The sequence below is a fragment of the Pseudopipra pipra genome, chromosome 14, assembly GCF_036250125.1.
Source record: "Pseudopipra pipra isolate bDixPip1 chromosome 14, bDixPip1.hap1, whole genome shotgun sequence".
In the NCBI taxonomy this organism is placed as follows: Eukaryota; Metazoa; Chordata; class Aves; order Passeriformes; family Pipridae; genus Pseudopipra; species Pseudopipra pipra.
In genome coordinates this window covers 11,745,304-11,772,458 of record NC_087562.1, presented here as the reverse complement: position 1 = coordinate 11,772,458, position 27,155 = coordinate 11,745,304, and the positions used below count along the sequence as shown (strand labels likewise).

General features: G+C 34.7%; 1 long non-coding RNA gene across 1 annotated transcript in view; it reads left to right on the top strand.

Moving 5' to 3' along the window:
- The first annotated feature begins 2,035 nt into the window (after nucleotides 1-2,035).
- The window catches only part of LOC135422141 (uncharacterized), a 150,574-nt gene continuing 125,454 nt past the window's right edge, over nucleotides 2,036-27,155 (top strand). The window contains exon 1 of the long non-coding RNA XR_010434328.1: nucleotides 2,036-2,180. This is a non-coding gene — a long non-coding RNA (uncharacterized LOC135422141). The remainder of the gene's footprint in view (nucleotides 2,181-27,155) is intronic.

Sequence of the window (27,155 nt, the reverse complement as noted above, 5' to 3'; positions counted from 1 at the left end):
ATGTATTACTGTAATAGTTCTCATATGCTTTATGTTCAATTTTGAAAACTTAGCTATACATGGAAGCTTTCATCTGAGTTAACTGAAATGATTATGCAAATGTAGTGTAGATGTTCTCAGGGATTGCTTCTACCTCTGCAAATTCATATTAACAAGTATGTATACTGTATATATTAATCTGAGATTTATTCAAAGTGGCTGTGTGCATAGCAAACTGAAAACACTTGTCATGATAGTATTAAATATAGTGTGTACAGAATATTAAGCATGATTTTGTATAGATTTTTAATATAGGCAGGGGTCTGTATTTGAATATATTTGTATGCAAGTATGTGCCTGCATACATACGTAGAGAAGTCAGTGTCATAAAAACTTATTTTGCTGCCACTGTCTTACTACTCATGAAAATATACAGTATTGCACCACAGTTCTTATATATCATAGTGATTTTAAAGATGAAATGGTTTAATTGTATACTTCAAATTTCTGCATTGAATCCACATATTTTTGAAATTTCACATTTACAAATATAGGTGTATTTAATTTGCTGGATATTATGTCAATCTGGAAACTTTTAAGTCTTTTTCGAGTGGTATTTATGATGAATTTGTTGTGAAGTGTTGCAATCTTTATTCAATAAAAATAAATATATACAGGTTTTGGGCTATGAGACTGAAAAATGTTACGATAGTTTATACAAGACTTTATATAAAATGCTTTATTGATTGACTGTATGTCAATTTTAATTTAAGCTTTATGATTCAATCTGTGTCTATTTTTAATTTAAGTGGATTACATTCCGTAAAGATCCTTTTACTGTATTGACTTGGATGTACCATATTATTAGGTACTATGAGTTCAGCTTCTACAAATCTGTTAATACATAAAACCATAAGAAGCCTCTTATGCTCAAACCAGGTTAGAGTGAAGACATCAGATTAATATTTGATCATGGAGAAGTGCCCTTAATCAGATTTACTTATTTCTCAGAGTGTTTCTGCAATTATCATAATTGTTGTGCTAAATATGTTTGTCTTTATATCTGGCTTTGGGCATAATCTTCTCTCTTGAAACCCTCTCATTGTGGGACTCAGATTCCTGCACAAAACCCAATTAATATTAAGATGACAGTCCCTGATGAGTTCCCAAGGAGTCAGCAGCTGAGCAGACTCTGTAACGTTCTTAAGTACAGACTACTTGAATGATCAAGAGCATCTGAGGGAGACATACAATTCAATAATCCCTTTCTCAGGAAAGTCAAGAGTCCTGTGAGATAAGAGTGAAATCAAAGGAACACATCAGAAAGAAAATGACTGGTATAGTCTTGTAGTGTCTCTATTAAAATGCAAAAGTTATGGATTTTTTTAGGGGTGATGGGAACCTTTTCTGTTTTATTGATTTCTTTTTATAGTTTGATGATTTCTCTAAGATTATCTTAAAAGCTTAAAGAAAAAAGAGACTTCATCAAAAGGTATTCCGTGTGACAGGCGCATACATACTTTTTGTTTCCATTATATTAATTAATACAGCACATTTCAGTGGCTCTTGGTTTTGAGACTTAAACTTATGCACTTTGTGTATATGATATATTTGTCACGGGTCTTTTTCTGATTGTGATCCACAAATGATAAATACACCACATGTGACTTACTCTGTAAGAATTGTTCCTTGAAAATGTGGAGCTGCAGAAAAGCAATAGTGTTTGCTGGGGTTCATACTCATCAAAATGGCAGCAACTGTTCTTTTCTGATATTCTCTTCTATGATCTAATATCAACAACTAAATTTACTCTCTGATGATAGTGTGCTAAACTATTGATTTGTAATCAGAAATTGGTTTCCTGTCACTTTAAAAGGAAAGCACTAAGGGGCAGTAAAAACAAGCCTGTCTGTTCTAGATGAAGCTCTGGTTCAGGCTCCATGCTGTATGTTTTCTTTCTTTAAAGAGTTTGCTTTTTTTAAAAAAAAAAAAAAGAGAAGATGCTACAGTTAGACTGAAAAGGCTATTGCTTTTTATCTTATTACATTGTGCAGGGTTTGTGTGTTTGAATTGCTTTTGAAGTCCTTCTTCTATCCATACTAATATCCATAATTAAGATTTTATTTTTTTAATGATTATATGGCTGAAGCTGATATTTCTAGAGGTAAAAAACACAAACCAAACAAAACATCTCAATGCTGGTAAGTGTTCTTTCACTATAGATTTAAATCATTAACAAAGTTTCATTGTCTGAAACTTATTAGACAGTAAGATAGTAAATGTTACTAAGTGATCAAAAATGCTCTTCTGTTCAGAAATGCTCTTCTATATCTTCGTTAGTGTTCTGCATTGTCCCTTAGGTTTGCCTTGTGAATTTCACTGAATAGATTTATTCAAGTAGTTACATAAAGATTTGTTTCAAAACCAGTAGGACTGTAATGGAATGCAGCACAGGCGCTTTCTAAATGCAGATTTTTAAGTCTTACTCGTCCTCTCTTTTTAGTTCCGTTTATTGTATATTATGGTAAACTTTGTAGCTGAGGACATTATCCTAAGAAAGTCTAATATTACATTAGAAGTATGACCTGCCAACATAAGCTTTTTTGTTCATTTCCCATGCTAAACTAGACTGAATTATGAAGGATGTGAAATAAAGTGTGCCTTCTAGTTTTCTTCCACCTAATTAGTATTCAAAAGAATCAAAGAGGAAAAAATGAATACCTAAATCATACATATGTATATGCCTTTTAAGCTTTATAATAAAGGCAAAATAACCCCTTACTTGGTTAAAATCCAACTTAAGAGTCAACATGCAAAGGTGACTGCTGTATAATATTAGACATATCTGTATTATGTGGGCACGTTACTGCTCCACCAGAATCTCTCGATAGTAATTATTATGCCAAGCACCCTGTTGGCACAATTACACTAAAGCTCTAATTAGTAGCAGTAAGATTAGAACCCCTACATGTTAAATCTGTAGAAGCAAAGCTGAGTGAAGGATTTAAAACAGTTTCAAAACATTGTATTGTCTTTATTACAGTCTTTATATTTCAGTAAAGAAGGGTTTTCTATAAAATGCACTTAAAATAATCTGGTCCTGTCACTAAAAATAGGAAAGATAAGGTAATTGCAGTCAAACCTCAGTGCTCTGCTTCTGTCTAGGTGCTTTATATCTCAAGTGTCAAATCCAGTGAACTCTAGTGGAAGTCACATACTTGGAAGTTTTTGCTTCGATGAATTGGTGTTTTTTTGGATGGATAAAGGCTTTTCCTGGTGCCTTCAGTTCCTTATTAGTGACCATTGAGTGTTCTGTGCTCTAACTGTCTGGCATGTGGCAAGTCTTATGTCACAACTTTATCGGCAGCTAAACGTGATCCTTGTTAATTTACGCCTTTCTCAATTTCACTCTTCACTGTTTTTTGTGTAAAGTAATGAAAACACCGAGTTCATTGTCCAGCTGTAGCTTTATGGACAGTACACAAACACTGTGCAGTGCCAGTCTGAGTCTGCTCCTTTACCTTAGCAGGGATGAAACAGAAGCCATCACAAATGATGTCAAAGGATTGATTTCACTATTTGAAAAGTTGTGGCCTTACCACCTGTGCAATAGGAAGGAGATTTTAGCAGTTTTGAAATGACTGATGATGCATCCTCATCTAAATTTGATATCTTCTGATTGAGGTTAAAAATATCTGCTTCTCTATAACGCTTTGTATGTACTGTAAGATCTTTTTTTTTCCCTGATGTTGGATCTTAGATACAGTATATTCAAGTAATGCATCATTTCAAAAATAAGTAGAGATTTGCATGCCTAAAGAGTTTGCCTCTGCTTCTGGTTCTTAGTATACTTTGTATTTGAGGAGAGGAAGCTGGTATTTTCTGGATTCTGTTTTAGGAACAGTTTCTTTAGCTGTGCTGAATTATAATAATGATTCCTCTCATCAATTTAATTATTTTTATTTATAGCAAACGCCAGTTTCTCACTGAGCAAATTATTGTATGATTGGTTTGTCTTAACGTTTATTGATTGTATAGTGCCACTACCATTAATGAAGAAAGCTGGATGCAAAGCTAACTGAGCCTGGTAAATATATTCCTGCTGGTTCCAGTAAGATTTGAATTGTGCCCACAGTAGAAACACACTTGGTTGAGCTCTCCTCAAGCTTCTCCTAAGGGGTGGAGGACACCTTCTGTGCTTCTCATCTAGGTTACTTTAGAGGTAGAGTTATAAGCAAAACAGGAAGGCAGAGACCTGGGAATTCACTTTTATGAGGGATTTTGCACTTCAGCCCTTCATGTGTTAGGGGTATTGTTTAATGCTATTGTACTTCTCACTGACTTGGTCTGATCAAATAAGCACAAGACAATACTGGGAGCAAAGGAGTTGCCTACATTTAGGGTTTTCTACTACTGTGTTTTTCCACAGTAGAAGAGGGAGTCTTACATGACACCACTACTGTGTTTTGTCAGCCCAGGGAGAGACATCCAGGTATTTTTCCATGTAGCTTCAGGCTGGTTCAGTGACTTGTGCTGCTGCAAAGAGAAGCACAGAGTACAGTCTCCATTGCATTGCACTAACTCTGCTCAGACAGCCTCATATAATCAATCTAGTTAAATACCTTTCTTTGTAAATGCCTAGATGTTGAGGGCACAGGTGAAAATCATCAGTGCTCCAAAGGTATTGGGTTTTTATATGCATTATTCAGACTTAATTTATAGACAGTCATTGCTATCTATAATATGTGGCAGACTTAAGAGCCTGCTGTCTTAGTTTCAATATTTACCCTGATTTAAAAAAAATAAAAATATTTTTAGTCTCAACTTCAGGGAAGAAAGCTGATAATGAAAAATGGAAGTTATTTATGAATAATAAAAATACCTGTCACTAAATAACCTGGTCTATGATTTTAAAGAATTCAAAAACTGTTGAAGTTCATGTTTCTCTCATTGTTAGTACTATTAAATGCATATTAGCATGGTCATTTTTGTTTAATGGAAACAAATAACAGTTAATCTTATTGGGAGGTTAAGTGGGTTTACTCTGTAAAGGGCAAATCCCAGATGAATGTTTTCTTTTTTAAAGAATAGCTTTAGTCACTGACAGATGGTCTCTGTCTGAGTCTCCCTGTAGACAGATACAGTTTCTTTTTACACGTTTATGAAAGTTGTAGATACAGATATTCAGTAATATGCTGTTGTGTAGGACAAAGAGCAAGTCTGGTGGATTGATAGGATTAGGTTTCAGAACAGTGACATATGGTTGGTTTACCAAAGTGGGTAAAATTTGAAAGGAAAAAAAAAAGAAGTATCTACAGTTACAGCCACTCATGTAAGGGAAGAATTTATATTCGGCCAATTGCTTCTTGCAAAAGACAATATGGTAGCTCTTATTTAACTCTGCTTAGAGGTGGGTCTGTCATGATTAGGTCCTGATTGTAGACATTTCTGACTTTCAGATAACTCTCCTAACAAATTGTCATGTAATCTTAAGTGCAGAAAAGTAGTAATGCCCTAATGTAGAATATTGATAATTTGGTGCCTGGCCCTAACCAATCAGATATCAATATCACTTCCATGTCTATTGCAAATTTGTTTTATAAATACAACTAAGAGCCTCTATAATCCTGCATGATAAGCCTGTATTTTGCTTACCCTGTATGCTACATGTGAAGTTATAACATCATTATAACCTTAATCAAATAACTATACAACATATTTAGTGGTAATTTGTCACAGTAAAATTATTCATAGGTGTCCTGAGTAAGTTCAGTTTTATTTATGTGTTATGCCATACCATGTTTTTTGGCAATGGAGTTTGCTAGATTTCATAGATTTACTGTGTCTGCTTTTTTTTTTATGACTGACATAGCAATAACCAGATTGCAAGGATATTTATGTTGTTTGTGGCTTAGCAAGATAATTAAAGGATATAAATTAATCAAGTGCAATTAATTAGAAACTTTATGTTCACAGCAGTCCTTCTTTGCATGTATAATTTATATGTATTGATTTCCCAGCTTTCATTAGCCTATGAGATAACAGCAAAAATGCATTAGAGAAGAAAATGTACAATTAGCGTGAGAGTGAACCCTGGCATAATTGATAGATCAGCACATGTTTGGGGCAAATATAAAGCTTTGTTAACTGTCATAAGCAGTTAGAATTGATAAGTGGTATTTCACTACATATCTCTCAGCTGATTAATGGTGTTTTTAAAGAGTCCTCTTAATGGGAAGCTGATAGGTTGGTTGAATTTACATTTTAATCAGCGTATTTATGATGGAGGCAGCCATAAGAAATTCATTGGCACAGTGGTAAGGACCTTCCCTGAGGGATTTGGGGGAAGTGAAAGCATTTTAATATGGCTACTCACCTTCCCCTTCTTTGTGTGACCTGGTCAGCACATAGGAAGGGCAAGTCTTTTTGCTATCAGCTAATAACTTACTGTTATTAGGGGAAATTTCAGTTTCAACTGTGCTAATTAGTAAGGTAAAATAAGGATGAAAACCTACAGAGTACTTACAAACTTATTCAGGAAGGAGTAGCTCTGTTACCAACAATAAATCTGTAACAATTACTTGTGGAAACTTACAGTGCGAGATGCTGTGTTTTGGTTATAGTTTTGTTTAAACAACACATTTCTTTTATACTTGTGGGCCCTTCTACTGTAGGAGAACTCTTGATCAAAACTAGTCTCTTATTATCTGTTGAATATGGATTTAGAATTGGTAGGTAGGTTGGAATAGCCTCAGCCAGTTTACAGGTGGGGTTTATCATTCATCATTCAGGTGTCCTTTGTAAGAACAACAGTCTGTATGCTGCTTAAAAAAACATACATGTTTGTTACTTGCTTGAAACTAGATGCTTTCATATAAAAATGTTTTCAAGTCACATGTTCTATTTGAGACTTTCTGATTTCTGCTTTAATAAAAATATCTAACTAATGCATATTCTCATATTCCCAAAATTCTGCCTAGCACATGAGCAGCTTTTCTTACCTAGTTAAACTAGTTCAAATGGAGGAGAGCTAGACTCAAAGTATCTTGCTTTACTGTTTTTATTGACATGTCTCAGAAGTTAATAGCCTCATGCATCACTTTCTGTCTCGATGAATTCTATTTGATTTTCTTTTGTATAGCTATTCCACAAAACAAGCAATAGCTGAGGTAATTTTATACATAGTATATTAAATAAACTTTTGTGGTTTAGGTATTTATGGGGGGTTGTTTTGTTTTGTTTTACACTGCTAATTAGAGTAGGAGATCGGTAAAACTAATTCATAGAATATTAATAGAACATGAAATATTTGGTATAAAAAAGGAAGTTACAGCTGACAATTAAAAGAAATTAAGCACCCCATGCTTAAAAATGATAGGTTATTTGTATGTCTTATTAGCCATATCAGATAAGAATCTTAGGCCATATATAGACACATTAGTTTTGTATTATAAATGTCTTAATTATTCAGAGTTCATTAGTTTCCTTTTTTCACAACTCAAAATAAATGAAAGTTAGATGAGTTTTGCTATTCAGTAGCAGTAGATAAGCAGCATCACCGAGTGACAGTTTTATAGACAGCATGGTAATGGCTTATTCCTTTAGAAAGAAGGAGACAAAGTGATTATTATATCACTTATTATTTTAATGCAGAAATTAGGGTTTCCTACATTTGTAATTTAGATAGGTTGCCACCTTAATGCAAAGTTGTCTTTTTGTATTGTGTCCTTACTTGCTCAATTTGCATTGTGCCTGTTGCTTTACACGGTGTCTTTGGTTGGATTTGTTGGCATTCTGAAGGTGAGAACTATTGTTTCATCAGTCTGGTGGCCCCAGGGAAGAAGAATATCAAGTACTGTCTGCAGCACATTTCCCTTTTTTTATTTCTAGGTAATAGAAATATAAAGCTGAAACAAGACAACTTGAATAAAATTTGGAATTAATAACATTTCTGAATTAGTGATTTATTTGATTGTAATCCTACAGATTTCTTTGTCCACAATCAGGAAAATGAATGATGTAGATCTAAACAATACTCCTGTGACCTGTTCTTGCTCCCTTTGAACCAGAGAGATTTCTTCTACAGGAATAATTCTCTTCCCCTGACCTCTTTACCAGTTTCTCTGATATATTCCATGCCTTTGTGCCCATTAGTGACTGGTACCAGTCTGAAATAGCAGATTGCTCAAATTTTGGTATAACGCCCTTTTTTTATATAGTTCCCGTTTGCCAGTTTTAGAGTCTGGGCAGCTCCCCTGTCATCCCTTGGCAGCCACAGGTCTCTGGAATGGCTGCCTGAGCCCACTCACAATGGCCCCAAGAAAGGCTCTTTCTGGAAAAACCACATACTGGAGACTCTTATTTCCCTTATTTCCTCTTCTGCATTCAAGGACCAGTGTTTTTGTGTACCTTGCAATGTGTAATTGCATGCTTCATACTGAGAACTCACTTCCAAATGAACCAGGTTTATGTGTGAATGTTACAATGGTAGTTAAACCTGAAGGTAAAAAATTATTTAAATCTTTCTATATAAAATTCTAAACTGAGTGAAAAGAAAAAAACTGCTTTATGTTATTTTACAGGGAATAATAAAAGTTTCCTTGATTTTCAGTTTACTTTGGAAGTCAGATGTAATACAGATGCTTGTTGCATAGCAGGTATGTTGGATACATGATGATGTCATTTTCTTTGTTGTGGTCATCTTCATGTCATCTTAATAATAAAAAAGGAAATCTGCATAGAAAAAAACATTGTGAGATTTTTGTGCCAAACTGTGATGACATCTTCTGAAAATGTTTGACTGGATAGTTTTCCAGTTAGATGTGTATCTGTTTTATTGAAAATGTTAGGTAAGCTATGAGTAGACAACTCCAGAAATACAATTATCTGTTCACAAATGCTATGTTGTCACTGGATTGAATAAGCAAAGATGGGGACTATAACTTTATCTGAGCAACATATAGAAAATATCTATAATTCCCACTCAGTTGTTGCACATTTACTTTAGCATTTTGAACTGAAAGATCAGGCACTTTCATTTTATAATGGTTGGGGTTCTCTCCGGTTTAATGCCAAGAACTCTCTGAGAGTGAAATGTGACAGTATTCCAATAGAAAAGATGAAGTGGCAGTGGTGTGCTAAGGATGTGGTATGTAAGTTGTTGATGTGAATGTATTAAATTAGTTTATATGCACCAGAAGAAGAGCTACTTGAGCAAGGTTACTGCCTACTAACCACTATAAATTCTCCAGTGAATGGGAGCATGCCCAGGATTTTACATGAGATTCTTTTTTGTTGTAGGATCCCCATTGCTGGCTGACCCTAGTGCAGCTTTATTCAGAGCCTTATACTGTAAAAACACTTTGAGGATGCTGCACTATGCAATTTGTGAGGTGGGGGATATTGCAAACAGTGCCTAAAGAAATCTCTGTCTGAAGTGCGATGGCTTTATTTTGGATGGCTGTGGTTTTCTCTGCACAGATCAAAATTAGCGAAAATCCCTCTCCTATGCAGTAAACGGCAGCAGTTCTGAGAGGCAGGACACTGCTCTAAAAGTTCTACTGGAATTCCATTGTGGAATGTGCCTCTGCTCTGCCTTCTGCAAATAAACTCATTTTGTACAGAATTAAAAGTTCAGTTTAATAGATTACATAGATTCTGGCTTCCTCACAGTTTTTATCTAAAGTCTCTATACTTTGGTTTTAGAAAGGTAATGAAAGCTTGTTTCTAATCAAAGCTGCTTCCTGCATCTTTTATTTTTATGCTAGCTGATTTAAATTCACAGGTTAATGGGAGTAATGAGGATAGAACAACTCCATTCCTCAGGAAAACAGGCCATTTATTCTGAAAGAAAGAGACACTCCATTATAAATACCCGATGTTTTTGTAATATAGAATTTGGTAAGTGACAAAACAGTCAATCTAATTGGTCTGACTGATTGATGGAACCAAAGTTTCTAAGTTCTGGAAGAGCAGTGGAAAAAAAAAAACAAACACAACTGAAAAACGCAAACCAAACATGCAAAATAGAAGTATGTACTTATATGCAATGGAAAGGGATGTGCTACTTCAGGACAAGAGAAAAATCAACATCTACACTTGGAAAGAAAAGTCATAATTTCAGTTAGCTTTTAGCAAACAACCCTCTTCTAATTTAGATTAGTTCTACAGGTCTGCGTGAGACTGCTGGCAGTGGAGTCATGCTTTTATTTCTTTGTGCTAAGCTATCACTTTATTACCACTTGACCATCTTGTCCCCATGTGAGAACAATCAAACATTTTGTTGGAAATCTATAAAATGAAATACAAAGTTTTTCTGTTCTTCAGTTTGGATGTGTATGAAATGCATTGTCATGAGGCAAAAATAGCAGTTTCTGTGTATATTTATCTTAGGTTTGTCTCTTCGGGGTTAGTTCCAGCTCACAATGGAAAGTAAGAAGTGAACAGTATGATTTGAAATCCTTAAGTGTGAACTTAATCCCATTAAGTTAGTTCCTTAATTCCTCGGGGTGCCTGTGAGTGCTTCAGTATGTGACCATTACTTAAATGTGTTTGAGGAGGTTATGAAATGTTTGGCTTCAGGGAAAGTTGCAGCATTGGAGTTTCAGTGTTGAATGCTTTATATAAAATATAAATTTTTTTAAAGGCAATTGTCAAATATCGTGCAAGTTAGGACTGTGTGTGTATGCACTTTAATGTGCATATCAATAACTTTGATTTTTTTTAATGAACTATGTTGAACATGACTGTAAGAGAAGATGATATCAGAGTGTGCAGATGATGAACTCATATTTTGAAGAAATAGCTGCAAAATGCTTGGCTATCCTTATAGTATGTGGTAACTACATTGTAATTTCTTTTTGCTATGGTCATTCCTCTTTAATAAGGAGGGGTTTGGTTTTTTTTTTTAGCAACAGCTTTGGCTTCCTTTATTATGTTTCCATCTATTTTTGTTCCTGGATTGCACCTGCTCAGTAGTTATCTAATCTTTCTTAGAAGTTTACACTCTCAAGTAAAAGCTTTGAAGTTTACACTGATTAGTGTTTTATAGCATAAGAGATATGTATAGTTCCTTCTTTTACAGTGTTAAAGCTATTATGCACCTGGTGCAAAGATAGACATTAAAGTGCAGATGACAAACCTTTAAAATATTTAGTAGATTAAAGTACTGAATTACTCCCTACTTCTTGTTCAAGGTCCTTAATTTTGTAAAAAATTCTGCTAGTTTGGGTTTGGAAAACAAGGGCTCTTCATTTCAAGTTGCACACTGGTAGGCATGAGACATTTTGGAAGAAGATAGTCATAGAAATCCACTTTTTAACTATAACTGTATTAAAATATTCCTGATTCTATTACTGTGATATTGCCTTTTGTTGGCAATGTACATAACCATTATTCATCCAGACACTTGGGGTTTTTTTTGTTGCCAGAGAGCACTGTATTTAACAAACATATTTGCAAGGTGGATCTTGTGAAATTTTGAACAGAAGAAGTCTGTGTAAGGAAGATTCTCTCTAAGCATCTATTTGCATGTTTATGCACTGGGAAAATATAGGCATATAGGTTACCTGAAAACAACTGATTCTTCCTAATATTTAAAGGTGATCTCTATCTGGAGAAGCATTGTTGACAATGCAGTGTCTTTGGATGCAATTTTTATATTTGTGGTAGAGTGGAAATGGGTGTTTGATCTTCAGTGTTAGGAAAGTGGGCTAAATTCAGGAAGTAGGTCAAGATTTCACTGCAAAGTCTTTCTACGTTTTAAATAAATATGAATCGATGGAAATATTTAATAGGCCAATTAAGCTCTAAGTGCAATAATTTTAAGACCATCTATACAATTTTTGATTAATGAAACTCATAAAATTCAAATGTGGAGACATTCAAAATGCCTGGAATTAAATGGAAGAAATTGAGACAGTTCACTGAAATACATAACTTGTGCCTTCTGCTTTGGGGTCTTATTATTAAATGTTGCTTTGTGTTCTCAATTCTATTTATCCTAAAAGTAGTGGAGAGAATGTTCCACTGATTTCAGAGTTTAACTGATGCTGAGACTTCCTCCAGATTCTACTATTTTAGGTAAGACTTTCTAGGAAAAATCCCACAGGTAAACCTTCTTAAGTAATGGATTTTCTCTTGGAGTAGAACACCTTTCCCTACGTATTGACAAATGAGGAGACAAAGATACTTTGAAAAAGGAAGCACTAAAGAAACTTGGCTTAGTGTTACGGGGGTTGTTCTGGTTTTGTTTGGAGTTGTTTGTTTTTTTTCAGTGGTCACTGGGATCTACAGTGAGGTATACTCAGTGTGGTCACAAGGACTGCAATTTGATCTAATCAGGGTTGGCCTAAGAATGTAATAAATTGTCAATGCAGGACTTTTGCATTCATTTACACTAATATAGAGCATCTCATTTCTGAGAAGTAAATCACAGTGGTTTTAGTACTTTATTTTCCATCTTGTATGTAAGTAAACTGCAGGATCAACTGGGAGGTTGAATCAATCTGCTATTTATTACCTCGAAATGTGACACCCTATTTTAAGTGCCTTATTCCCTTATGATTTAGATGGAGTAGTGCATTACGTTTAAACAACATAGAAACCAGCTTTACTCTTAGTGGATTTTTCACTTTAGATGTGATGGATTTACATTTGTAAAAAACTTTCAGTACATCATTATATTATTACGTAAAATGGAGTTTCAAACACACTGATATAGAGAGAACAAGAAAAGTATTTCCAATTACTTTTTCCTGTCATCTAGTAAGTATTAATAATTCTGTAAGAGTTTCTTCTAGCCCTATATTCAAATACACTTGAAAAATATATTATTGATCAGTTGTTTCATTTTCTTTTTTTGTCTAGACATTTCTTAGTAGATTATTTTCCAAGAAAACTATGATTTCTTGTAGAGCATAAGGCATTTCAAACATTTTTCCCACACGGTTTCTTGTGATTTAATGAGATTTTTCTCCATTAATTTATGCAAGTGAAAAAGTAAAGCTTTGGGTTTCGTGGGTTTGGTTTGGGTTTTTTGAATTATTATTGTTTTTCATGGAGGTCATGGTATGAGAACACTTTCCTCTTCTTCCAACACTATATTCTGGGGCCATACACCACTGTGATATCTAACAATGTTAACTTATGTCATTGAGTTTTTCATCATATCTTTAAATTGAATTTTTATGTATTGACCTATTTTTTAGGGAATTAATTGGAAACATACAGGGAAGTTATCATCACATAAAAAACCTTATAGATTTAGTTGAATAAAAAGACAGTAACACCCACAATACTGATTGTCCAAAGAATTTTGACTTCTGGGTCTCATTGAACATGACTTAGTTGGGATAAAAGTTTCTCTGATTATTTTTGTGTCTGCTCTGATTTTTCTACTAGCAGGTTCTATTTAACTTCCTTCGGCTCTTGCTTAAAAAATCAGTTATAGTTTTGAAAATAGTAAATTGATGAAATTAAGGAAAGATTTTTCTCATGCAAATGGAAAAGTAACCCGTTTTCTGAAGCTAAGCATATGCTTTTTTATTTTAGCACATTAATATGAAGTTTTAGGGAACTTTTGTCAAATCACAATTACTTTTTTTTTTTTGTAATGTACTACTTAATGTAAAGTATTAAAAAAGCCCTATTCTTGCAAATTTTAATCAAGTTCTTATGCATGGACTGTTTGCAGCTGGGATCTTTGATGGTCTTTGTCTTCTTGGAAAGTATATCTTACACTTGGAGTAGAAAATTTGATGTAAGGAAGAAATATCCCCACACTACCAACTTCTTTCATGTATTTAACACTCAAGAAATACCTGCTATATGGGAGTAGTGGCAAAGGGCTAACTATTTTATTCCACAAATGAACAAAGCTGATAAAAATTTTAGCATACATGTCAAATGACTAGATAAACTATATTCAGGCACAAAAAAATTGTAAAGATATCTTGAATCATTACCTGGTACTTGAAGCAGTTTGCTTTGACTAGCTTTTTTCCCCTTCCTGTTTTATTACAGGCATACTGTATGCTCAATAGTAAAGAGAGGGGAAAGCATATGGCCTCCTGTTTGAACTTCTGTAATTAATCCTTCCAAATACTATTTCCTTGGAAAGTTATTTTTAATTTTATTACAGTCTGTTCTTGTATTCTCCCACACAATCACTTGGGCAACATTTGTATCGATGAAAACGACATAAAGCAGCTCTTAACTAAAAGGAGACTGCTGTTTTACACAACATGTAAATGATTAAGTGATAGATTTTTATTACTGTTTGTGTGTAGAGTGCACTACAGCGTTTGAGCATTAACTCTCCCCCAACCCCGCCCCAAATCTGTGCAGTCCTACAGGGTGTGTTTAAGGTTTTTTGCTGTTTAAAATCATATGGCTTATTTTTTAGAAAGCTTTTTAGAGCGCTAGTTATTCCCTTAGAGATATGTTGATATTTCTGTATATGATCTGTGGATTCTTGCACTCATGCAAAATAAATTCCTACACTGTGGAATTGGTAAGAAAAACTAAATTAAGATTATATCTATGAGTGATGAAGGAATCCTGACAAATGTCATAATAAAAGCTGATCAGGTTGGTCCCATCACAGTCAGTAGCTTGTGTAAGATTAGAAAAAAGAAAAAGTCTATCCATTCTTAAAACTTTGTTTGTGATTTGCTTACATACAGAATTATAGATGTTTGCACTGAGCATGGCTGTTTATGGGCAAGACATTGGATGCTGCAACCCTGTAAGGTAACACAGGGAAATAACATTGCAAATGAGATGATGTGATGATAGAGAGCAGCAAGGATTATATTTTTTAATATCTCAAAATATTTTCCAGAATATTTCCAAAGCAATCGAGTTGAATTGTTTGGTACTTTTTGTGTAACACAGAACATATTAAATAATCTTGGTTCCAGTTGCCTACAAAACATAGAAAGGTGACAAATGCTTTCTAGATATTTCCTGAGATTGTCTTGAATTGTAAGTTGAGGGGAAATCTTCCTCCAATTTAATCTTGAAATGAAGTTGAGTTGTTCTAGATTCCAGGCTTTTGGAAAGCTCGTAGTAAAATCCACCCTTTTAAGGTATTTCACAGAATTTTTCTTATGTCTCTTTCCTTCCTCATCCATATCAATTTTTCATAAGATTTACTAAGGGAGCTTTCTACAGCTATATTAGCCTGAATGCTGTTGATTTTAAAGGTTGTTGTAATTGGGAGCATAATTTCAGTTAAGAGGTCTACTGGCAAGAAATAAGACTGACTAGAAACAGTGGACATAAAATGTGGTTTTATTCAAATAAACTAAAGGGTGAAAGCAGTGTCTAACAGATATCTCTTAGCAACTTAATTCCTTTTCCAGGATCACAGTAAGATCACATGGGCAGGAAGTGATCAAGGTTTGCCTCTTAGGAATGTCCAGTTGTTGGTTTTGTTCCTTGAAACTGAAATTACTGTGTTGTACCAAAGAGGACAACACAGGCTTGATTTACACAGGCACAGTCCTCATTAATTCAGGTGGAGTATTAGGTCAGCAGCTCTGCAAAAGCAGGATTAGATAGTGCCTTGTCTGCAAATTCAGTTGCTGTTTTTCTTCAAAGATATGCATTTCAGTTCTGTCACATATAAACACTGGGTTTAAATGGAGCACTTTATGGTAAATGAAGTCATGCTTTTGCTGAACAGCAACACTTTTTCTTAGCCTACATACATGAATTATACATGTGAAACGGAGCTGTCTAAATGTCAACTTTAAACTCAGTTGCTTAAATAATATCAGTTAGCATGATTAGTTCACATAGTTTTAATTAAAATTTATTAGATTGTATAGTAGTTTTAGGAAACTATCGTAACTGCCTTTTTTTTTTTTTTTTATAAAATGCACGTATGTACTAGCAAAGAAATTTCCTTTGTTATGGAAAAATCATACTTTCAGCTTTACTCTGCTTTTGGCTCCTGTTTCAAGATTGTGTTGTCCTCAGAAGTCTGTTACATCACTGCTGTACTAGGAAACTTCACAGCGTTTCAAAGCAGTATTCCATTTATTTAGGATACACAGACATCCCCAGTTACCAGACTTACTGAGAACCATGTCATTCATGTCAAAACATATGATGTTGTCATGCTCCATACTCTAACCAGAAGTAGGTATCAAGTTTGCTTCTGGAACTGGCAGACAAGCAATAGTAAGGCTTTGTTAATGTTCTAAACTGTCTTGAATGTTTTCATTTTCATTCCATTTTATTAATATTACTTTAAAATGGGATTCGTTACAGCTCTTAAGTGTTGTAGATTTGTGTTAAATTTGATTGTCAAACAGCAAGCTAAATCTTAATGCTCCAGAAATGTTCAGGGTCTTATGAATTATCAGCTGCTTGATGTCTTGGCCAAATGAAGCTTTGCTGTTTCTCTGCCCTATTAAAAATTAGTGAGAGCCTCAAACTTTTAGAGAGTGCAAAATGTAACTGTGGACTTCATTACTGTGGTGTGGCTGCGGATGCTTAAATTTACAAAAACTCAAAAGGCTGATAGATATATTTGCTAAGGAAAAAACACTCCATCAAGGAATGCTGATGGAATAAAGTTGATTTTGAAAATTCCTGGAGTTTAAGATATGTATCAGTTTTTGCTTTCCAAGGGGCAGTCCTCTTTGTTTTCTGTTAGTAACTGTTGCAGAAATGAAGAGTCATTTTGTGGGGGGCAGTTTCTATGTAGCAGCTGATTTGTCTGCAAGGAAACACAAATAAAAATACCTGTGGCTTTTAGCTTATATAGGCTCAGGGCTTTTGAGTTACCTGCTTGTCTTTCAGTGAAAGAAATTATGTACAGAAAACTAGAAAAGCGTTTCTTAGTTTAAGCATTCCCTCTGTGTTTGAACTGCAGATGGGTAAATATTCTTCAACTCTGAGACCTGACCTCAAAACTGTAGTTTAATAACTAACTGTAGCTTTAGTAAATTCTGTCACAGTGATCTCTCTAGTCTCCTATGTCACAGAAGCAACTAGTGTTTCTTTAGTGTCTGTCCTTCAGGATACCTTTGTCATTGCTCTCCATGACACTTCTGTTTCTTGAAACTTTTTTTCTTTTTTTCTTGTGCTTGGATTCAGTTTAACTTGCACTTAATTTTCACACTGCAAGAGTAAGAATGAGATAATCTTCATACATTAGCTACCTTCTGTGATTTGCAATTTGCTATAGAAATTAGATGAGGGGGAAATCAGTCTTTAGATTCAAATCTTAAGAAACTGTGTGCCCCATTCCTAATGTTCACCAAGATTTTTGTCTAACAGCAGGAGTGGAAAGAAGCACTGAATAACTTTTCATGAATTCATGTTTTGCTTGTGCTCTCACGAGTTTAATCTGCTTGCAAAATAGATGATGAATGTGGCTGTAGTTACAAGCAGTGGGAGGCTTTACCTTTAGCAGGTGAGTCATTACAATATAACATTCCATTTTAATGCTGTTATGGAAAACCTTTTTTGATGTTTTCTTATGATGTATGGTTTCTGCAGAATTTATGAAAGAAACAATTAAATGGGTGGTGCCTGTGAATCAGGTTTATATTTAAAAGTATGCACATTTACTGGAGTAGTACTGTAATTGAGCACTCCCACCTCTAAGATCTTAACATACAGATAAATATTTTTACCCTTTAATAGTTCTTTGCCCCTTCTCTCTGCTAGTAAGCTGTTTTTTTCCATTTAAGCTAGCAGAGTTAAACACTGAATTCACCTGACTTGCAGCCAGAGACAATGTTGCAGGATGACACTTCTTTACCCCTCTTAATATTGATTCTTTAATATGCTTAGGTTAAAGTGAACTGATTATAGGAAGCTGGTGGGTGCTCATTGGTGAGATATTTTAGTAGTAAAACAGCGTCAGGGTCTTGTAAGCTAACAACCTTATAGGAGATAAGACATAGGCATATATTGAATGCAAAAATGTAATCCTGATTAAAGCTTTCTGGAGACAAAGGATTCTTGAGACTGGGGGGGAGGGGGTTGTTGTTTTGCCTTTAAAATGCTTCCTCAGCCTACCTAGTACAGTTTGTGTTCTCCTGTATTGGAAGACTGCTTTCTGTAAATTGTGGGTTGTGCTGTGCCATCTTGAGATGAGCTGTCAGCTGTATGATGTAGAAACTTGTTGTCACTCCGGAAATAGTGCTCAACTTCTTCAGTAAAAATGGCCATCATTGTTTGAAGAGCACAATATATTTCTTAATTTATTCTAAAATATGTTGTTATAATTCGTAGCTCTAGTCTGCAGTGCAGTTGGAAGATTTGCATTATGAAGTAAAACATTCCAGTTAAGATTTGCTCATAAATGATTCATTTGGCAGTTATTAAATCACATTCTAACTCTCACCTGCCATAAGGAGTTTATCAGAGTATTTTGACTGCATGGCAAACAGCTGGCTGTCTATAAGCCCTTTAAAGTTGGAAAGCCACTGACCAGTTTACTATGTTAGATTTGTTCTTTACAGAGAGTTATTTTACAAGCAGGATGGTGTTGGAAGGCATTTTGTTTTTAGTTTATGAATATTTTATTTCTGTGATAAAGGAAGGTTTGCATACCAGGAAAAGTTTTAGTACCACGTAAGTAGATGAAGTGGCAGTTAAATGGCCAAAGGACACTTCAGAATGAATGTGCCAATTGCTCTTGCTGTCAACAAAATCCAAATCTGCTTGCCTGTCCAAAGCTGAGAAATGAGCTTTTTACCTGGGATTTCAGCATAGAATGGGAAGATGACTTTGATGCCATCACATGTGAATTCCCTCAGAACTATGCTTTGCCCCTACTTAGTCTGGAGCATAAGCTGCATAGGTGTGTCTACACTGTCATTGTGTCTTGTTTTGTTGGGGTTTTATTTATTTGTTTGTTTTTATGTATGTCTGAGTAACATGTCGACAGCAGTTTTGAGAAGTATGTGAAGCGTGTGCACCGGTGTCTCTGTATGTAGATGGTCCTGTGATAAGACAACACTAACTTTGCCACAGAAATGAAGAGGAAAATAACTGTCCAAGAAAGGAGTCAGTAGCTGAATAATGCAGTATGTTTTGGTGTAGGAGTTGTTCCTTGTCTGGATAAAAGAGATAGAAGGAGCACATAATCTAAAGGTTGGTTCTCATTAGTACCAAGGGTGATTATATGCTTAAATACAGCAAAGATGTAGAGCATTTCATAAAGACTTCAGCTCTTGCTTGGCTTGTAACTCGATGTTTTTTCTTTTTATGAATAACATCTGTTTTTATTGTGCCCATGTTTGCCACTAAGGCAGTCCACAGAGCCCTGGGATTGTAGCTGCACTATTTGTAATTTTGCCAAGTGTTTAAGAAATCAAGTTTACCTCACTGTAGTTTGCAGGTAACTTGTGTTGGTCTGCAATTCAGAATATACTATAAATAAGAGATTTAGTTTATATATTAATGTAATTCCTCAGATAGTATCTGTGCATGTGATTTGAATTGTTGGTGCCCTGAGCCCAGGCAGAGTCCCTAAAGAAATTGCTAGGGCTCTGCAGGGATGTGGTGTGCTACCTGTAGGGATCTAGATTAAAAAGTAGATTCCAAAAAGACTGAACAAAACAGATGCCTGATACAGTTAAAATAGGTCATAGTTAATACAGATTTTCAAGTGTTAGTGAAACACAGACATTTATGTTTGCATTCCTGAGACAGCTCTTCAATGCTGCTCTGAACTGAGAGTTTTTTCAGAGCAACAGGAGGGCTGTGTATGACCAACCCTTAAATTTTCTTCCTTGATGAAATTCTTTGATATCAGGAAGAATGCATTCTTGCTTCTTTCTGTCCCTGTATACTGATACTGTGCTTCATTCCATTCTGGATTTCTTTTTTTTTGGTGCTCAGAAAAGCATTTTTTTTGTCTTTTTGCCTTTTGAGTTCACTCTTTTACTTTTTGTTATATTCTTGAGGGCAACTTGATCTGAATTCCGTAGTACTGTTTATGTAAGCATGCAGTCAAAACTACATACCTACATGCCAAGGGTGTGACTTTTAAATATATGTTAGATATAAATAGTGTGAATACAGTAAACAATTTGAGATAGATTATGAGATACTGTCTTTTTAATCATGATCCTTTTCAGATGTAATCCTTAGAGAAGATTCGCACTTCCGTGACTTGACCACTGATAAGATAATAAGGCGAATTACACTCACAGGGCCTACCAATGTCACTTAAATCAGTCACTTGTTTTTAGCATAAGCTCTGTGGAAACAGAAGCAGAAGGACTCTTATGTAAGACTCATTACTAAACATGGTATTTAGTTATACATGAGACACGTTCAGGGAAAATCTCAGGTGACAAAGAAAGATGCTTCAGAGCATTAATCCCAATATAGTAACTTGCCATATACTGATAAATATATCCAAGCTTAAGTAATTAAATCTTTTTTTGAAGACACACTATGATAAGGAGTAAGTGTCCTGAGCAGATTAAATTTCTTTTTCCTCTCACATACTGCACTTCAGCAGTGATCTTTCAGAAGTCAGTCTCTCTTTCCCTCTTCTGCTTTTTTTTTTTCTTTTAAGACCACTGGGGATTGCTTAAACATTTATATTGGCCTGGGTATAAAAAATAGACTCTACATTCTCTGGTCTCTTAAATACAAATTTATCATCTCCTATTATTTGTATGCCACATTATCATTATTTAATCTTGTTATCTTGTTTTCCTTTTCGGATATCCAGCTTCTTCAGATTAAGTCTAAATATACCTTTATTTAAAACAATAGTGTCCTGTCCTTTACATCCAAAATCTTTAGCTTGAAGAAATTATCTGAAATTGTTGAATGTCTCTGTCTCATCAGGGGAATAATTCCATCAATATTTGTATTTAAAAGATTACTGAGACTAGTTTAACACTCAGGAACTTGTATTTCATTCCTTCCAATTCATTTTGGTTTACTCTTGAATAAGTCAAAAGATCGAGCCCAGATCAGTGTCAGAGCAGCTCTGATGTGTTGTGTGTATCTGTGTTCATGCATTTATTACAGGACAGACTTTGAGTTGAGCTGAGCAGCCTCTGGAGAATTCTTGTTGCACTGACTGTGTGAGAAGGAGAGTTAGCTGTGGGGTTGTGGGGATTTATTTATTTTTTTTTGCTGTACTTCTGTAATGGCTTCTCTTCTGCCTGAAAAAGTAGTTGCTTCTATTTTTAAGAGGTGCTTAAGGGCAAAACTCTGTCTGATCACACATTTGTGTTCAATTTAGTGTTGCTTGCTTTCTGCATCCTGCATTAGTAGGTGAAGGAATACTGAAAGGCAGCAATTCTGTATTGCTAAAAGAAATCTGATTTTTAACATAGTTATTGACATCCATATGGTGAAAAATTCAACAGTAAAGATGACATTCCTATTTTAAAAATTGTGAGATGACTGCTGGAAACACTGGTGTTTAAATATTCTTAAATATGTTCTTAGTCTTTACAAATAAATGGGATATACCAATGTATTAGCACAAGCCTCCACTTAACCTGCAAGCTGAAATGTAAGTTTAATGAAGAGCTGTAAATGGAGGACTGTTTTTCCTTTTCAGTGGTGTAACACATCCTACCAGTTGCACCTGCTTAAATTACTTCTTTTCAAGGTGCATACCAGGTGAAGTGGAGTATAGTCTGAACTGGGGTGGGGGCAGAAGGAGGGGGTAGTATTACAAAATGTGTGTAATAGGCTTTTTATGAAGGTGCATGACCTGGTTCATAAAGTTTTCAAGCTCTTTTGTTTTTTTCTGGAGATGAATAAATGTTAAAGCAGTTATGTGATACAAGTAACATTACACTTGTCATTATTTCCAACTGTTTGACAATGTTAGCTCTAGACAAAACTAAGAGAGGAAAAAAGCTTTAATTTATGCATTGAAGGTCACACTTCTTTCAGACCTTGCATGTATGATGCTATATAATACATTGGTAATGGCCATACCTAATACAACAAATTAAATTCGATTTACACTTGATTGTGGATTTTGTGTCAAAATTGTAATTTTAGCGTGTTATTTCTGTAGCTTTCCCAGAATGGCACAAGTACTAGAGACTGTGGAATCTTCCTCTCTGGAGATATTCAAAAGCAGAGTAGACATGGCCCTGGGCAACCAGCTCTGTCTGGTCCTGCTTGAGCCAGGGAAATTGGACCATGTGTCCTCCAGAGGTCCTTTCTCAACTCAGCCATTTTATGATTCTGTCATTTACCCTGAAAGTTAGTTAGATGGAGCCAGAGTATACAACTGTAACTGCTGGATAGAGGTACACAGCTGTTTACAGTATAGATCTATTGTTTCTGGGCACTGTGGGGGGAGGAAGGAGTGTTTGGTGTCATAAATAAGCATATAAAAGGCAGTACTGCAGTCTATCCTCAATCCAATTGAATGTTTTGATACTACCAGGATACTACCTACTGAGAAGTAGGAGAAAATATCACAGATGAAGACAGTGATTTTTGTAGATGGAATGGCATGATGAGGGCTGTTACAGGTAAAGATCAAGAATAGCCCCAGTTGAAGATGCTCCACTGGATGCATGAAACTGTTTTTCTTCAGGTTTAATAGCATGGAACCTAAATCATTCAAAAAGAACTCAATCCAAACTAGAAGTAACTCTTAGGTCCTGTCTAAAGTCGTACTTATAAACGCATCATAAAAACAAGACCGCAACAGTTTTGATACTTTAATGCTGTTTTCGAATGCATCTTTGTCTTTTTTTTTCTTTATTCCCCTAGCTAAGATCTTGGGTCTCCTCATATTTCCCGTGATGTAGTCAAACAGACTTGATCCAAAATAATAGCTAGCAAAATAATTTCTCGATTTGAAGAAAGTACATTACTAGTGTGGATAGAGAAATAAAGTGTCTAATTGAATTAGTGTAGGCACTGTGTCAATGATACAGCCATTGTGATTAATGGAGATTAATTTCCTTCAGAATTAATGTTCTATGGAACAGCCTCCTCTTTTGTCAAAGTTGAAAAATATCAATGATTTCAGATTTAGTAGAGTAATATACAGTCTGAGTAAAGAACTTGAAAGTGCAAATTACCATTTGTTATTTGTATTTTTGCTTCTTGAGTTAGGGGGTAGCTTTAAATGCCCTTTTGCACACCCTGCTGTGGTTCTAGGTATGCCAGACTGAATTAAGCTACTACTCAAATTATGTCACTGTAATTGAGGGAACTGACTGATGAAATGGGAGGGATGTTGGCTTCATCTCTTCCTGTTTGTGAACACAAATGTATGTTCCTTGTCAGAAAATTCTGCTTGCTTTTGGGAAGGCAGCCAACAGTGAGTTTCTTTAGCAAAAAGAGCTGTTCTATCAATATGGAATGATTTCAAAGTGTATTAACAGTCAGGCTGAGATGTTGAGAAAGGAGTGAGAAGACTGATTTATGTTGTATGTAATATAAGTTATAGGAAATGGATATAAGTTGTTTGCATTGTGCTATGAAGGTCGATGTTTGACATACTACATGAAAGAAATCATGAACATGTTAAGAAGCTTAAAGATTTAGAACCTATATCTTGAAATCCTTTCTTTTCCATATAAGATTTCTTAATCAAATATGAAGTTGCTATTTGCAGTTAAATAGATTTAGATTGCTGGCAGCTGAAGAGCCAGTAAAGAAAAATAACTTGGGTAGCAACTTTAACTTCCTGCAAAAGTGGTGAAGCACTACCTGTTCTTCCCACTAGTTTCAGCAAGAATAAGCAATTGTTCTTATGTGTATCCTTATGTATTTTAAGGTTATGCATTAAGAATATTATTAAATCCATTGATCCTCTTAGTGATTCAATAATCTGGATAATCATTTTAAATTTAATCTTTCATGTCATAAAGAGATGTCTAGATTTTCCAAGTAAGATCAGTATACAAGTTTTTCTTTGATAAAGTGATACAAGATGAAAAGGGAGATGGATGTTGATCTGTATAACCAAAAGGATTATTTGGGATAAAAATTAAAAAAAAAATTCGCCTTGGGAAATAAGTAGGACTTACTGTTGGGTATTTGTGGCATTCTTTTCCTTTTCTTTTTTTGCTTACACCCCTTCATAACATTCAAAAAAGCCTTTCCAGCTTAAAATACAAAGAAAATGGTCAACAACAACAAAACCCATGCTCTGCTATACATTACCTCGTGCAGTTTTTGTTTTGGAGCTGAAATGAAAAACTAATTGTCTTTTCCTAAATACTGCATTTTATTATATGATTTCTTTTAAAAGTGCAACTAGCAATTTTTTTTACGTTGAATTTTAATGAATGAAATTACTTCTATTTAAAATACACCTTTTTTTATTTGTCCTTAGCTGAAAGGACTGCCTGGAATGTGCCTACTGTATCTTCTAGCCTACAGGTTGCCCAGTTTTAATACATTCATTAATTAGAAATAATAATATGAGATGACATATTATTCTTAGCACTTTCTGTTGCAGCTCTATGATAGCAGAAATTATAAATGTTTGAAAATTGCTGGGGGAAAAATCTAATAAGGATTAAAATATGATAAATTCTCTTGTCTTAGTTAATATAATATGTATTAGGTACACATACATGGCTTAAATTGTTCTGTATGAATTCATGTCTCTGTGGTATTGGGAAACTTGGGCTTATTTTGAGTTAACATGATTTTCTGAGCACTTTCTGTAAGTATTTAGTGATGAAGGAACTATTTTATTTATAGAACAGTAGAAAATAATGTCCAACTTCTGCTGGGAAAAGGCCTAGAGTAGGAAAAAAAAGCAGTATTGTGAGACAAAATATTGGGAATTTTGTAGATGACCAAAATTTCTGCTGATAAATGCAGAGAAATTATATGTACTTGACCAGGTTCAGACTGTGGGTCCAATTCTTGTGTGCTGCTCTTGAGTGTTTACTCTCTCCAGAAGTCCCAGAGCATTGATTAAAATTACAAGTAACTGTAAAAAATTATAAAACCAGCAATGATAACTGCTTTGTTCTTTTATCTGTCCTTGAACCATGGGTGTGAATGGAGAATCTTGTCTCCAAAGCTTCTGGACTTCAGGATTACCACTGAACCTGGGTTGGGTTGTTTTCATCCTAGAAACAGTGCTGCTGGGGAAAAAAACCCCAACACTTTAATTTTAGATTTCTCTTCTCATGTTGATCTCAGAGTATCTCCTCCTCAGAACATCAAAATGCACATTGACTCTCTGATGGCCTCATTCTCAAGGCATGGTGTCTGTCATTTTTGTGTGAATCTCACTTTTGACTGTCTGCTTCACAGGCTGTGCTTGTTTTTTTTAAAGTATGCCTTTTTTATTAAAAAGATAAAAAGCTCAGATGAGATAGTGGTTATTTCATATGTAATTAGAGGAGGGATGAAATGCTGGTGCTTTTATCTTGAAAATTTTGGCAGATAAATTTTGGTTTTTTCAGTTCTTCTGCAGATGCAATGAAATCCAGAGCTCAGTTAAGAGTTCATATTACCTTATGCAGAAAATATCTTGCCTTCTTTCTCTGATGAGTTAACTGGAAATAGATTTTATTGTGTGAACACCTTAGCAATCAGAGAGTTGCTTTATTTTTAACCCAAAGCCATGAATATATTGTTGATGTGTAAAATATTATCCAAATTTAAAAAAATTCTAATTAAATTGTGGATTAAGTAGAGAATAATAACATGAAAATGTTTGAAAAGCTTGAAGAGAATGTTCATCATTTCAGAACGGGGGAGGAAGGGAGAACAGAAAGAATGAAGAAGTGAAAGTGAAGTTACCTCAGAAAAAGGCAAAAGTCCTTTCTGTACTAATTGTGTTTCGGTATTGAGGAGATGGAATTTTGTGACTCTCTGTTGACTTCCACTATTAGGAGAAAGGGAGCCAGGGATTTTTTTTAATAGAGACTCTCCTGTAAAGAAAGAGGGAAACAATAGCTAGCTGTCACAACAAGCTGATATATACCTTTGATCAGCCAAATGAATGTTGTAGGCATTTCTTATAGAAAGGAGATTGCTTATCGATCTATATCAAAATATGCATGCTAATCCCAGGCAGCACAGAGTATTTTCAAGTGGAGTTAATAATCTGATTGCTGTCCTGTCTGGTGCAATTCACTGAACTCGAAGCTCTAATCAGTCTGGGGTCTTGCAGTCAAATGTATTTTGCTGCTTAAATTTGGATTTGTGACATTGATTGAGGAGTCCTTGTAAAGGTGTTGACAAATCAAATTGTTTGTTCCAGTAGTGTTTTGCTAGAGATCAAGTCCAAAGTAATAAGCAGTGAATTTGTTCATTACTAGTAGGGTGAAAGGAATGATAAAATTCACCTGCATCATTATTGCAGACACAGTATCAATAAAAGATATGTTTTGAGTGGAGAAAATGAACTGGTATTTGTGGTTGAATGTGATGAGTGATGAAAACTGAAATATATCATCGTAATTCAAGAGTTACTTAATTATAGCTTGGAGAAAAATAATATTTAAAAAACTCCCATCTTTACAAAACAAGGAGGAGAGATAAGAGAAAAGCAAATTTTAAAATAATTTTTGGAATTTAAATTAGTTTCTTAGATTAAAAATTTTTAGGGAAAACATACAATTTACTATACAAGTGTTTCAATCTGTCTTATACATGTACAGTAGCTGTGGCTGTTCTCCATGCATGTTAATTTTGGTTTAGTTAAAATATGGAGGTGCATACACTGAAATTTGTACAGTGTTCATTCAAAATGTAAGATTTTATATGATATACCTTGAAAAAGGATTTGTAGTAAAGGGTAACAAATATGCTTTTTGCTAAGTCTTTAAGTGGGATTCTCAAATAATATATAATTCATTTAATTTATATGGTATTAATTGTGCTTTGTTATTTGATTAGTTTCTTTAGCAGTTTCTGCAAGAAACATGTTTGCCTAAAATATTATTCCTGTGGCTATCACATTTTCTTATAAAAACTGGAATTCACTTGAGAGAAGTGTTTCACACCTCCACCTTCATTTGTTTCACACCTCCCATGTGTATGTGGCAAATGCCAGATTAATTTGGTTACTTCGATTCTTATTTTCGAGTAATGTGAATTGTTTGCATGTGACTCTTTTTTCCATATTGTTCTACACTGAGCATCAAAAAAGTGAATTTAGTCAGCACAGTAAAATTATTCATGAAGTTTAGCATCAGAACTCCAGGAGTATGAGAACAGCTTCGTGTTTT